Source organism: Branchiostoma belcheri, unplaced genomic scaffold (assembly GCF_001625305.1).
Source record: "Branchiostoma belcheri isolate BF01 breed outbred unplaced genomic scaffold, Haploidv18h27 scaffold7, whole genome shotgun sequence".
NCBI lineage: Eukaryota > Metazoa > Chordata > Leptocardii > Amphioxiformes > Branchiostomatidae > Branchiostoma > Branchiostoma belcheri.
The window spans coordinates 773,937-785,881 of NW_017804353.1; the positions used below are offsets into that span (position 1 = coordinate 773,937).

The 11,945-nt window shown below is 38.8% G+C and overlaps 1 protein-coding gene across 1 annotated transcript in view; it reads left to right on the forward strand.

The window, feature by feature from the left end:
* LOC109484484 (spectrin alpha chain, non-erythrocytic 1-like) overlaps positions 1-11,945 on the forward strand; it is a 77,992-nt gene that overhangs the window by 2,752 nt on the left and 63,295 nt on the right. The gene's annotated exons all lie outside the window — the stretch shown is intronic.

The window sequence follows — 11,945 nt, forward strand, 5'->3', positions numbered from 1 at the left end:
CTGTCTTTCCTAAATATACAACTTACACATAATAGCTTAAGAGACTCCAACACCAAGTTGTAACCATGATTTAACTTCAAGATCAAGGTGTTGGGACTCTTCTAGCTTATTACTATAATTGGAAACTCAATTTGTATGTGGTTGTCATTATGCATTTATTTGCCGGTAAATGTGTAACATTATAACAAGATAGGTAACAGCATCTTATAGAAGTCACAAGAGGATACATCTCCTTTATTTGTAGTTCTGCACCAAGCAGTGCAGCACTTGTATACACTACTACTAGAACAGTCTTCACTATAGCAGGGTTCTCCCCAGGATTTGAGAGGCATGGCCCCCCCTCCAGAGGGGGGAAGCTGAAGCATTTTTCTTTATCTAAATACAAATGGAAGCCATTTCCTGCAACTTCAGGTTTTGAACTGCCAGAAAAAATGTTAACATACAGGAAAAAATTGGGCATAGGTTCCACGCTCTGACCCCTAACCGGGGGCCAACGGTGCCTTCAAGTTCGACAATTGAAACAGAATATGACATTAAGTCATACATTTTCCACTTGGAACTTGAGGCAAGCAATTATGGGAAAATGTAGAGAAGCTGGGACAAAACCTTATCCTAATGCTAATCCTTATGTTATCACCAACTTGTAAACAAGTCCCTTATAATTATCAAAGTACCATCAAGAGTACCATCAAAACAAAATTTCACTTCTCTAACATTAAATAATCGGTCCCATGTTTAGGACTAACAAAGTTACACATTCAAGAAAATACTTTTGAATTTAAAAAAAAAAGAAAGAAAAAAAAAGAAATCTGAAGAAAAAATATTAATCTGCACAACATTTTATTGGTTTCTATCCCTTTGCTTGTCTACAAGTCGATAATGTGATTGTATCAATTTTCAAACGCCCTAAAATTAGCTAAATCGGCGAATTAAGGTGATTGCGCAATGGACGTGCCCTATGACCTTCGACCTCTTGGGGGTCATGCAGGCGTCAACTCAACAGCGCCCTCCCCATGCCTTGCCCGTCCGTTTCGTCGGCAAATTTATGCTTTTTTAGAGGTTTTGAGACCTTAAAACTCATACCATGGGAGAAATAAACCACATACGTTATTTTTATGGTAAATATCGCTAAAATGGACCATGCATTTTTTTGTCGCGTTGCCGATTTTTGGCAGAAGCCTTGCGGTGCGGCCGCCATGTGCTACGCCGATAGGTACAGGCCGTCCCCCGTCCGGGTTTGTGGGCAAAATTCAGCTTTTTTTACGTTTCGGGACTTAAAAACCGACAGCAGGGGAAAAATAAATCGTATACGTTATTTTCATGGGAAATACCGCTATCATGAACCAGACATTTTCTGTCGCGTCAACGAATTTCGCGGCCGCCACATGCTTCATAATGTCGCGGTACGGTAGCCAATTTTCTACGGTTTATAAGTTCGTAAACGTATCGGCTTTTATTTTTAAACTTATTATCAGGGTCGAGGGCTTTGGTTGACAAAGAAATCAGACAATTAGCTTTGTTTACACGACTTCAAAACGCTAGTGGGGCGCCCGATGTTCCACCAATGACAGCGATTCTCTCAGTAGCGTCGTGCGAAATACTCATTGTTTACTCGATTATCGCCCCATTCACAAGTTTTCAGAGACAATGCCGGCGGGAAAATAGACGCCACTAAGCCCCGAAATCAGGAAATTTTATCGAATTTTAGCGAAATTTTGTAGAAAAATCGGGATGCAACACCCTAGATTTGAAAATGAGTATGAGGGCGCTGAGCTAGGAGTATCAGGGCGCAGCGCCCTTGTTCCATCGTCTGGGGAGAACCCTGTATATGATATATGATAAATTATGACAAATATGCATCATGTTAATGTAGGTAGAAGGAAAGGCAAAATTGATAGCATCATATGCTTGTCATGTATAACGATGATGTATTATTTAGCAAATGTTAGCGGATGCCACAGTTTCCAGCATGAATGCAAAGGTTAGACTAGCACCAATTGAATGCTAAGTGTGTTACCATGGTCATCTAAAAGTTCAGCTGTTTGCAAAAAAAGGATTTTGTTTGGTCATGACATTTGCAGAATATGACCCACAGTACTCAGAACTGCCCCCGTATAGAAGTGCATTAGGCCACAGCAAGTAATTTTTTTGGATGACATCAGCGCGCGCATTGATTTTCGCCTGGTTTTGGAAAAAAAAAGGAAGAAATTTTGTTGCCCTCTGACAGTGGTCAACATGCAAAAATGGACAAAGATGTGTGTTGCCATGCCAGAAGGTGGATGGCAAATAACTATGGAGAGAGGAGACAAGAAAAGGCTCTGATTTATTGTTTTAAAGGCTCTGATTTATTGTTTTTTACTTTGATGCAGTGATATTTGATGCCGTGTATATGTGATGTTCCCACTGAATCAAAACCATTTGAATAATGATTGAGTCAACATTTGAAAATGTAGGAACCTTGTTTTTTTCGGCCCGCCTTGTTTTTTTTTTGCCCACTCGCATTAGATTTGGAGTCTGGTGGATGTCATCCATAAAATTAACTTGCTGTGGCCTTAGACCAAAATCAATAACCTTGTCTGAAGTACATGTATTTTAACTCAACCGTCTGTCCGTTTAGGGAGCCAATCTCAGCAGGAATTTCTTTCTTGTCGGCAAAATTGCATGCGGGGCTCGTCAGTTTGAGGACGTGCGTCACTGCGGTGTTTCGTGACGTACGTCGCTGATTAGTCTGAATAGGACGGGTGACTGGAATGTACCCATTGTCTCTGATGAATATACTGTAATTCACTTTATGTTCACGGCAGCAAAAATTCACGGTCCGAGAAAAATGGACATGTTCACGGAATGTTATATTCATGGTGACGACAGGTGCAAGAAAAAGAAAATCCATTTGTTAACTGTAATGATAAGTTCACAGTACAGAAGTGACAGTGAAAACAGTGAACATAACAGTACAGTGAAAAATTAGGGAATTACATTACATGCGGCACAGTATGTGTGCTAAAGGTATCATAACTTATGGGTCTGTATTATATGATATTAATATTTAGGGCTCAAAATTTATTTTTGGGAACAGGTGCACTGGTGCACCCAACCTAAAGAATTGGGTGCACAAAAAAATTTTTGGGTGCACCATATAAGATAAATAAGGAGAATGTCAGCAAAAACTATAATTATGTTTCATTTCAAGAAAAGTACTATAACATTAATTGTATTATTTTTTCTGACACTTGGATGTTAAGAATATGTTGTATGCTACTATACATTTAAAATGTAAACCTACAAGTTGAGTACAACAATATTTGGGTGCACTGGTGCACCCACAGAAATAAATTGGGTGCACAGCTCCAATTTTGGGTGCACTAAGGTACACATGCACCAATTATTTTGAGCCCTGGTATGTGTTGCAAAGGTATCATAACGTATGGGTCCATATTATATGATATTAATATTAATAAAGCTCTTTCAGTACTGTTCTGTTGTGTCTTGTGTACAGGACAATTGTGTTACAACAAAGCAGATATACTTATAAGTCTGTAGCTAATATCGCATGGCACTGCAGCTAATATTATATGGCAGACAATATTAGCACTTCTATAGTATAGTATCAAATTTACCACCAATAAAAGTAATGGCCTTGTCACATCTCTTCATGGCTATCTAGAAATCTCTGCCTTTTATTACTAGTTTTACAAAAGTTTACTAAAGTAGTACTAAAGTGTTACAAAAATCAGTAGCAGTTAAGGTTATTCTGGTGCATAAAATGCAAAATTGGCCTTGTCACATTTCTCCTTATGGTTATCCAGAAATCTCTGCCTTTTAAAGTTCTACAGTTTTACAGAAACCAGTAGAAGTTAAGGTTATACTTTCTGGTGCATAAAATGCAAAATTGGCCTTGTCACAATTCTCTTTATGACTGACTATCCAGGATTTGATTATACTGCTGCTGTTGTCCATGCCACAGGGGTCGGCAGCAGTTGGCTAGTAGTACTGGTTATCCAGAAATCTCTGCCTTTTAAAGTTTTACAGAAATCAGTAGCAGTTTAGGTTATACTGGTGGGCGAAATGTATTTTAGATTAGAGACAAGTCAGCATGTATAAAGCTTGATGTCTCCTTCGTGGAGCCTGAGGCCATTCAGGAATGATGTCGTGCCGGGAGGAAGCCTTAAAACTCATGAAGTATAATCCCTCCTGCAGAAATTTACCAGGAACTGACGTCAGCAAAGTATTTGCCAATATAACTTGTCAGAGTTTAGGACTAGAATTCAGATGAAGTGGAATTCCCGTATTAACATTCAGCTGTACTATTCCAGTAGTAGAAAATTCTAGAAACCCATGGCCACATGACAATAAAAATTTTGCAGAGTTGCAATTACTTATATGTGCAATTTGCATTTGCAAAGTATTGGCCTATGTAACTTGTAAGAGTTTAAGACTAGAATTCAGGAATCCATATTAACATTCAGCTGTACTATTCCAGTGGTAGAAAATTCTAGAAACCCATGGCCAAATGACATTGCACGATTGCAGTAACACATAGCATTTGCAAAGTATTGGCCTATATAACTTGTGAGAGTTTAGGACTAGAATTCGAATGATGTAGAATCCATATATATATATATATATATATATATATACCTTCACGGTGTAAGAGTTTAGGACTAGAATTCAGTTGAAAATTGGAATCTATATCCTTCACGATCAACTTTATTATTCCAGTTGCAGAAAATTCTGGAATCCCATGACCAAATGACATAGCACAGTTATAGCTACATGTGGCATTTGCACAGTAATAGTACTAATACTGATAATGGCCTATATAACTTGTGAGAGTTTAGGACTGGAATTTAGTTGAAATGGAATCCATAACATTCACGATCAGCTATAGTATTTTATTTTTTTTTTAAACCAAATTTAACGTCATTTTTCCCCAACCGGGGGTTAGACGTGCTTGCACCAAGTACAAGTGTAAGTATAATATTCCAGTGGCAGAAAATTCTGGAAACCTGTGGCCAAATGACATTGCATGGTTACAGCTACACAATTTGCGTAGTATTTGCCAATATATTCCTATCAGAGTTTAGGACTAGAATTCAGATGAAGTAGAATCCATAACATTCAGCTATGATTATACTATTCCAGTAGCAGAAAATTCTAGAAACCAATGGCCACATATGCATGATATTGCAGTTACAGTTACACTTGGGATTTACATGCTATTTTACAATCCAAAAGCATTTATTAAACAACCCTCGGCTTAATAACCACAGAATATTGTTGTAATAAGAATGATTAGCTCTAATACTTCTGGTAGAATTGGCATGTAAGTACATAATACATTGACACTACATAGAGATTAATAACTGTTTATAGCTGCAGGTATGCATGAAGCAAGATGAATGACTTCTTTCTTTATCCATGTGATAAACCACACCTGTATCAGTCAGGTATAAAACACATCTCTGAAAAGCTTTTTACTTTTAATCGTTCCCCTCCAGCCATCCGGCAAATTTGTTATTAGTGGAAGAGAAAAAAAACCTTTTCGCATTTACTGTATGTAGATTTTATTTAAGATACGGCTACTTTACAGTTGGCTACATTACAGTTGGCTACTTTACAGTCGCCATGTGAATTGTATCTGTGTGAAACAGCTTCTGGTGCCGGGAGCACGGAGATTGTATATTCTTCACGCCAAGAGCACTTTTGTTACAATACTACTGGTTGTAAAAACATTCATGCACTCGGTTTCTATAGAAATGCCCATCCCTGATAGCTTGTTAATAGTACGTGGGATCTGCGGGCCGGCCCATTTGAAGAGAAGGGGGTGGTGGGTGGTTGAAGATTGTTGAGTTGGAACCTGGCAGGAAATGAAGTCTAGTACTAGTAGGAGGTTCAGAGCCAGCTGGTGCTGATGCACTAACAGTGTGCACCTGAGACAAGACTGCGTAGGCCACTTCACAAGTCGTGTGGCGCGTGTTTGCAATGTGGATTATATGGCAGCGGTGCAGTTGACGTTGTCTGCTCGCTAATGGCGTTTATTCTTGTATTTTCGCGGTCTTCCCGGGACTAGCGACGTTTTTATTGCTTGAGTCTTAAATGTGCGTTGTAGAGAGGCAGGATTATTTTGCAGTGAACAAGCTTTAGAATATGCTGGATCATTATTTATAATAGCCAGGTGCTGCCTTTGTATAATGGCAAGCTGTTGGTAATAACGGAAGAAAGGGGCCAGGAGTACCTGGCCACTTAAGCAGCTGGCAACCTCAACTCTGGCACAGTCACAGTGGGAAGGATTTGGTTCTTGCAAAGGGAGAGATCTCTTGTGCTGGCCTTGTTGCAAATCTCGCCAGATAAGCGGCTGTGAAGATTTGTCCTCATCAAACCATGGAGAGGATTTTCACCCACGTGCATCTAGAGAGATCTAGAGAGAGATGAGTCCCTATTTTCGCGTGGTGCCGGCTCAGCCAACGTGAATTGATTGCCTTCATTTACTGTGGAGAGCTGGCACGTCGTGGTGTGGTGCCTTGCGTCAGAGCAGTTCATGTCACACGGCAGTACAGTACAGAAGGACTGATGGTCCATGGATGCCCCTTCCTTGAGGACCACCCTGACTTGTTCCTTCTTGCGATCTGCCTGATCCTGGTCATCTATCTCTCCTACCAGGGGGTTGTATCCTTCCTCTGGCATCTCCTGACTACATGTAAGAATCCTCGGTGTATCTTTGGTGTGTTTTATAACAGTAGGTCTTTTGTAATGGCTATGTGTTTGTTTGATCTTTGATTGATCAAGCTACTTTGATTTGGACATGAGATTTGGACATGATTTTACACAATTTTATGATTGATTTTAACGTCTCCTGACTACATGTAAGAATCCTCGGTGTATGATGTATGTGTGGTGTATTGTATAACGGGGTCTTTTGCAACAGCTATGTATGATTTATCAAGCTATTTTATCAGTACTAATAAGTCACCAGGTTCATGCACATTTCGGAGACTAAAGAACTGGGAGAGGGATGCCTTGTTACACAGTAAAATGTCAATGTTTTTGTAAGAATCCTCGGTGTATCTGTGATGTGTTTTATAACACTAGACCTTTCGTACTGGCTGTGTGTATGTTTGATCTTTGATTTCATGAAGCTACTTTATCAGTACTGATAAGACTATTAGTGGTTCATGCTTATTTCTCAGAAATTTGGACATGGAGGGATTGTTACACAGTAAAATGTCTCATGCTTTTTGGAAGAATCCTTGGTGTATGTCACTTGTGTGATGTATTGTATCTTTTGTAACAGCTATATGTATGATTGTTCTTTTGATTTATCAAGGTTTTTTTTTATCAGTACTGGTAAGTGGTTCATGCACATTTCAGAGACCAAGACATTTTGAGATAGAGGGATTGTTTAGATGTAAAACGTTATATATCTTAGTGAGCCATATACGATATTATAGGATGAGGTCTACATAAGTGATTTTAAATTACAGGTCAAAGATCAGCTCATGTATTTTACTGACATGGCTACCGGTGCCACACACATTTTAGCTGGTAGCTATAGCAGTAGAATGCTTTGTTATGCCTCAGTCTGTATAGCAGTATCTGTCCCTGGTGCTGAATGCAGGGCTGGTATTTACAGTTATGCTACAGTCTGCGGCCTTACTGGCAATTGATAATATGTATGTTGCAGATTGGAATTTCAATCTGTGCTAGTACAATCCGCAACTGTCCTGAATTCCAGTCTCTACTGTATGTGATTTATACATTTAGTTTCTTAAAATTGCTGTCACGTATGTTTTAGATGGGTGATTGAAAGCCAATGTTGATGTTAGATATTTTGACGATCTATTATAGATATTATGCTCCCGTGGGTAGAAAGTCACCTTGCTGGAATTGGTGTTATACGAGAGGCCCGCTTTTCCATCGGAAAGTAATGGCGGTGTGCCTATCTATTATTATATATCTGTCACAGACATCTGTGAATCTTAATAATGGCTGCCTGGTTACATTTTGTACAGAGATAGATTTGGAATATGCTAGTATATTCCTATTTCTGTTTTGTGCAAGCTGTAGTTACATGGAATTGGGCAACTTTCATGATTTTTAAAAAATTGTTGGTTGTTATTTGATGTTCAGGACTTCAGATGAAATATTGGTAGGGTTTTGATTGTTATGGACACCAAGCATGTACATGTATATTTGTATATGAAAAGAATAAGTAGAAATTATGTTGTTTCCCAGTATTCTTTCATGTTTTCCTTTTCCAAGAAATTTCCAATTTTGTTTTCCTTTGTGTTTCCTTTTCCTAGAAATTCCTAATTTGTTTTCCTTCATGATTCCTTTTCCTAGAAATTCGGAATTTCGTTTTCTTTCATGTTTCCTTTTTTCCTAGAAATAGTGCTTCATGCAGGATGCACACATTGATATTACTGCTTATGTTGTTCGCTAGTCCACTGAACTTGTAAAAGCAATTTGAAAGGTCAATGGCATGTTTATGTCTGCCTGATTTATTGTAGTTTAGAGGAACACTGCGGGGGTTTCTATAAGTATGGGGCTAGGTCATGGGGCAGGGTAACTTACTTTGTTGTGCAGAGTTCTGGAAAGAATATGGGGCATTCAGGCATGCTGAAAGGGCAATTGTTATGTCAGATTTCCAGCAATTTCAATTCTTATTCAGTACGAGCCATTTATTCACATAATTTGGATGTAGTAATAATTCCTTACCGTAGTATTCGTTTGGATAACAACTTTCAAGTCTTATACATGTCCTAACTAACTTATTCTTGTTTAGCATCAAATTTTATTGTAATTGATAAAGACTTCATGTGAAGTTAAAATCTGGAAACTAATGTAAAAGAACAGGTATATTCCAGTGAACTGAACTGATTTTGTCTGGGCTGTAAAGTTGTGATGAATTGTCAAATTTTATCGAACTTCAAAAAGCCTGAAATTAGGACACTCAGATTGAAAAAAAAAGGTATATTCTAGAGAAACTGGATTAGATCTGAGAAGCAGTATTCTGACTTGATGTTGCCCTAGCTGTAAAGTTGTGATGAATCCTCTCGGGGCGCTCATATCCATCCTGCCAACTCCGTGTGCGTCACACAGTACCATTAACAGTCCCGGTGTTAGTACTGTTACCCTACAGTCATGCCCCAGGGCTACATCGTATGCCATAGCTCGAAATCCATTTTTGGGAATATAGGTGCACTGGTGCACCCAACCTAAAAAATTAGGTGCACAGAAACTTTTTTGGGTGCACCATATAAAACAAAACCTAATTACATGTCTTATTGCTCCTCTTCTGAGCTTGAATCTGCAATGAGAGCTAACTTCAAAATCTTAAATATATAATTATATTACTACAACAAAGATTTTTCTGATACTTAGAAGTTAGAGACCAAGAATATCCGGTATACTATTATACATTTCTAATGTTAAAAAATCCTACAAAAATATTTGGGTTGACCCACACAGAAAAAAATTAGGTGCACAACTCCAACTTTGGAAGCACTAAGGTGCACATGCACACAGTATTTCGAGCACTGTATGGCTTAGACCTGCCCTCAGGGAAGGGTACTACACTCACCTCTGGGTAGGCAATTGCAAGGTGGGGAGCCAGATTTGATTTAGACAAGGCCCAGTAGACTGGAGTTCGCACTGAATACTGATGAGTAAAGTAGTGGTAGAAATAATTTTTTCAGTGCCAAAATTTTGTTCTGCAATTCGGAAATTCTTTCTGCAAATATACACTTGAAAGTCTGGATTTAAATCCAATTGTCAAGGTGGGGGGCCAGATTTGATTTAGACATGGCCCAGTAGACTTGAGTTTGGACTAAATACTGATGAGTACGTAGTGGTAGAAATACTTTTTTAGTGCCAAATTTTTGTTCTGCAATTCGGAAATACTTTCTGCAAATATACACTTGAAAGTCTGGATTTAAATCCAATTGTCAAGGTGGGGAGCCAGATTTGATTATGACATGGCCCAGTAGACTGGAGTTTGCACTGAATACTGATGAGTAAGTAGTGGTAGAAATACTTTTTTTAGTGCCAAAATTTTGTTCTGCAATTCGGAAATACTTTCTGCAAATATACACTTAAAAGTCTGGATTTAAATCCAATTGTCAAGGTGGGAAGCCAGATTTGATTATGACATGGCCCAGTAGACGTGAGTTTGCAGTTGAATACTGATGAGTAGCTAGCCTGCAGTGTTAGACATACTTTTTTGCAATGTCAAAATTTTGTTCTGCAACTTTCTGCAAATACACAATTAAAAGTCCGGATCTAAACCCAATTGGCATATACAAAATTGCATGTTGGAAAACATTTTACATGCAGTTTGAAAAATACATGCAAAACTACTTGTACACATGTATATTATAGAGTCAGCACTTAACACAAAAGCTCTTAAACACCATTGAGCCCCAAGCGTAATTTTGTTAAGTCTGCAAACTTGCAGGTTGCTTAATTTTTCTTCAGCTTGCAATGATGTCTCTGCAAAATGCAGGCTAGATGGGTATGTCTAAGACTGGTAGGTGTAGGTATCGGTGAAAGGATTTGGTGTAAGCTGTGGAGATGCAGAGTCTGTCAACCGGACAAGTTATAGAGTGCTTCAAGATTTAAGGGATATTTTGAGGATCTCCAAGTTCAAGGAGATATAAGGGAGCAACTGCAAGAGAAAAACAACCAGTCATATATGAATTATGATCTTAGAATTGAAAGTTATAGAGTGCTTTAGATTGAACTTTTTCAGGGTATTTTAGGTCTCCAAGTTCAAGATCAACCTCTAGATATAAGGGATAAATTGCAAGGGAGTCTCTCCATTGTTAGTGACAGGAAAGAAGAATATGTAGATCAGAACAGGATCATTCTCAGTCACCAATGAATGAAAGAAAGTCAAGACTCAAACGTCTGACTCTGAAGAGGATCTTTCCAGCTACTTGATTTATTTTGACTTTTGTAATGTTCTACCTACGAGTAAATGTCTAGACCCTTTGTCGACATGTCAAGAATATAGATGTGAGGATATTCATTCCTAAGTCCATGAGGTGTTCAGGTCACACCAAAGCAACATTTCACCTACCAACCTGTCATGATACAAGCCCTGTAGAAGCCGAAGGTACATTTGCAGATGACATTATCATCATTTTTAGATGACAGACTGACAAACGTTAGCAGTTGAAGTATAGCTTGGTCTTGTATTTTATGTACAAGTAAGGCATTTCTAGCAACCTACCTAGGCTATAGCTAATTCTTTTTTTTTAATGGCACAGAGTTCGATGGAATTTTAGCTGTGCCATTGTGCCAGACATTGATCATATGTGATGGACCTTTGAACAAAATTATTTTGTACAAGTAAGGCATTTCTAGCAACCTCCCTAATTCTATATTTTTTAATGGCACAGAGTTTGATGGAATTTTAGCTGTGCCTTTGTGCCAGACATTGGTCATACGTGACCTGGACCTTTGAACAAAGTCCAAGTGCAAGTGCAAGTGCATGTATTATGTACCCGAGTCAGGCCTCTAGGGTCGTGGCTTAAAGTAAAGCCCAGGTGGATCAATCAGTCCTTTTGGCCGAGGTCCCAGACTCAGACTTAGGCCACACCATCTTAATTTTATGGATGACATCCCCTGAAGACCCCCAAACTTGTGCGCGCGGGCGAATAAAAAATTTACGGTCCAAAATAAAAATGCTACTAAATCACAGGAATACACACGTACAAAGCTGGTATTGTGAATTTGCGGCAGTATATAGCGACGTATACGACAAGCCGGCATATGCTGGCTTTTAGCGGAATTTATTAATCGGCACTGTACGCATGTGCTGAGTTCTTGAGTCGTGGAGCTTCTGTAGCCTGGATGCCCGGTCCCGTATTGTCGCTAACTACCATGGACTACCCAGGCCTAGAGCCAGGCCAGAGCCTCGGTGGACGTGATTTCTTTTTTTTTTT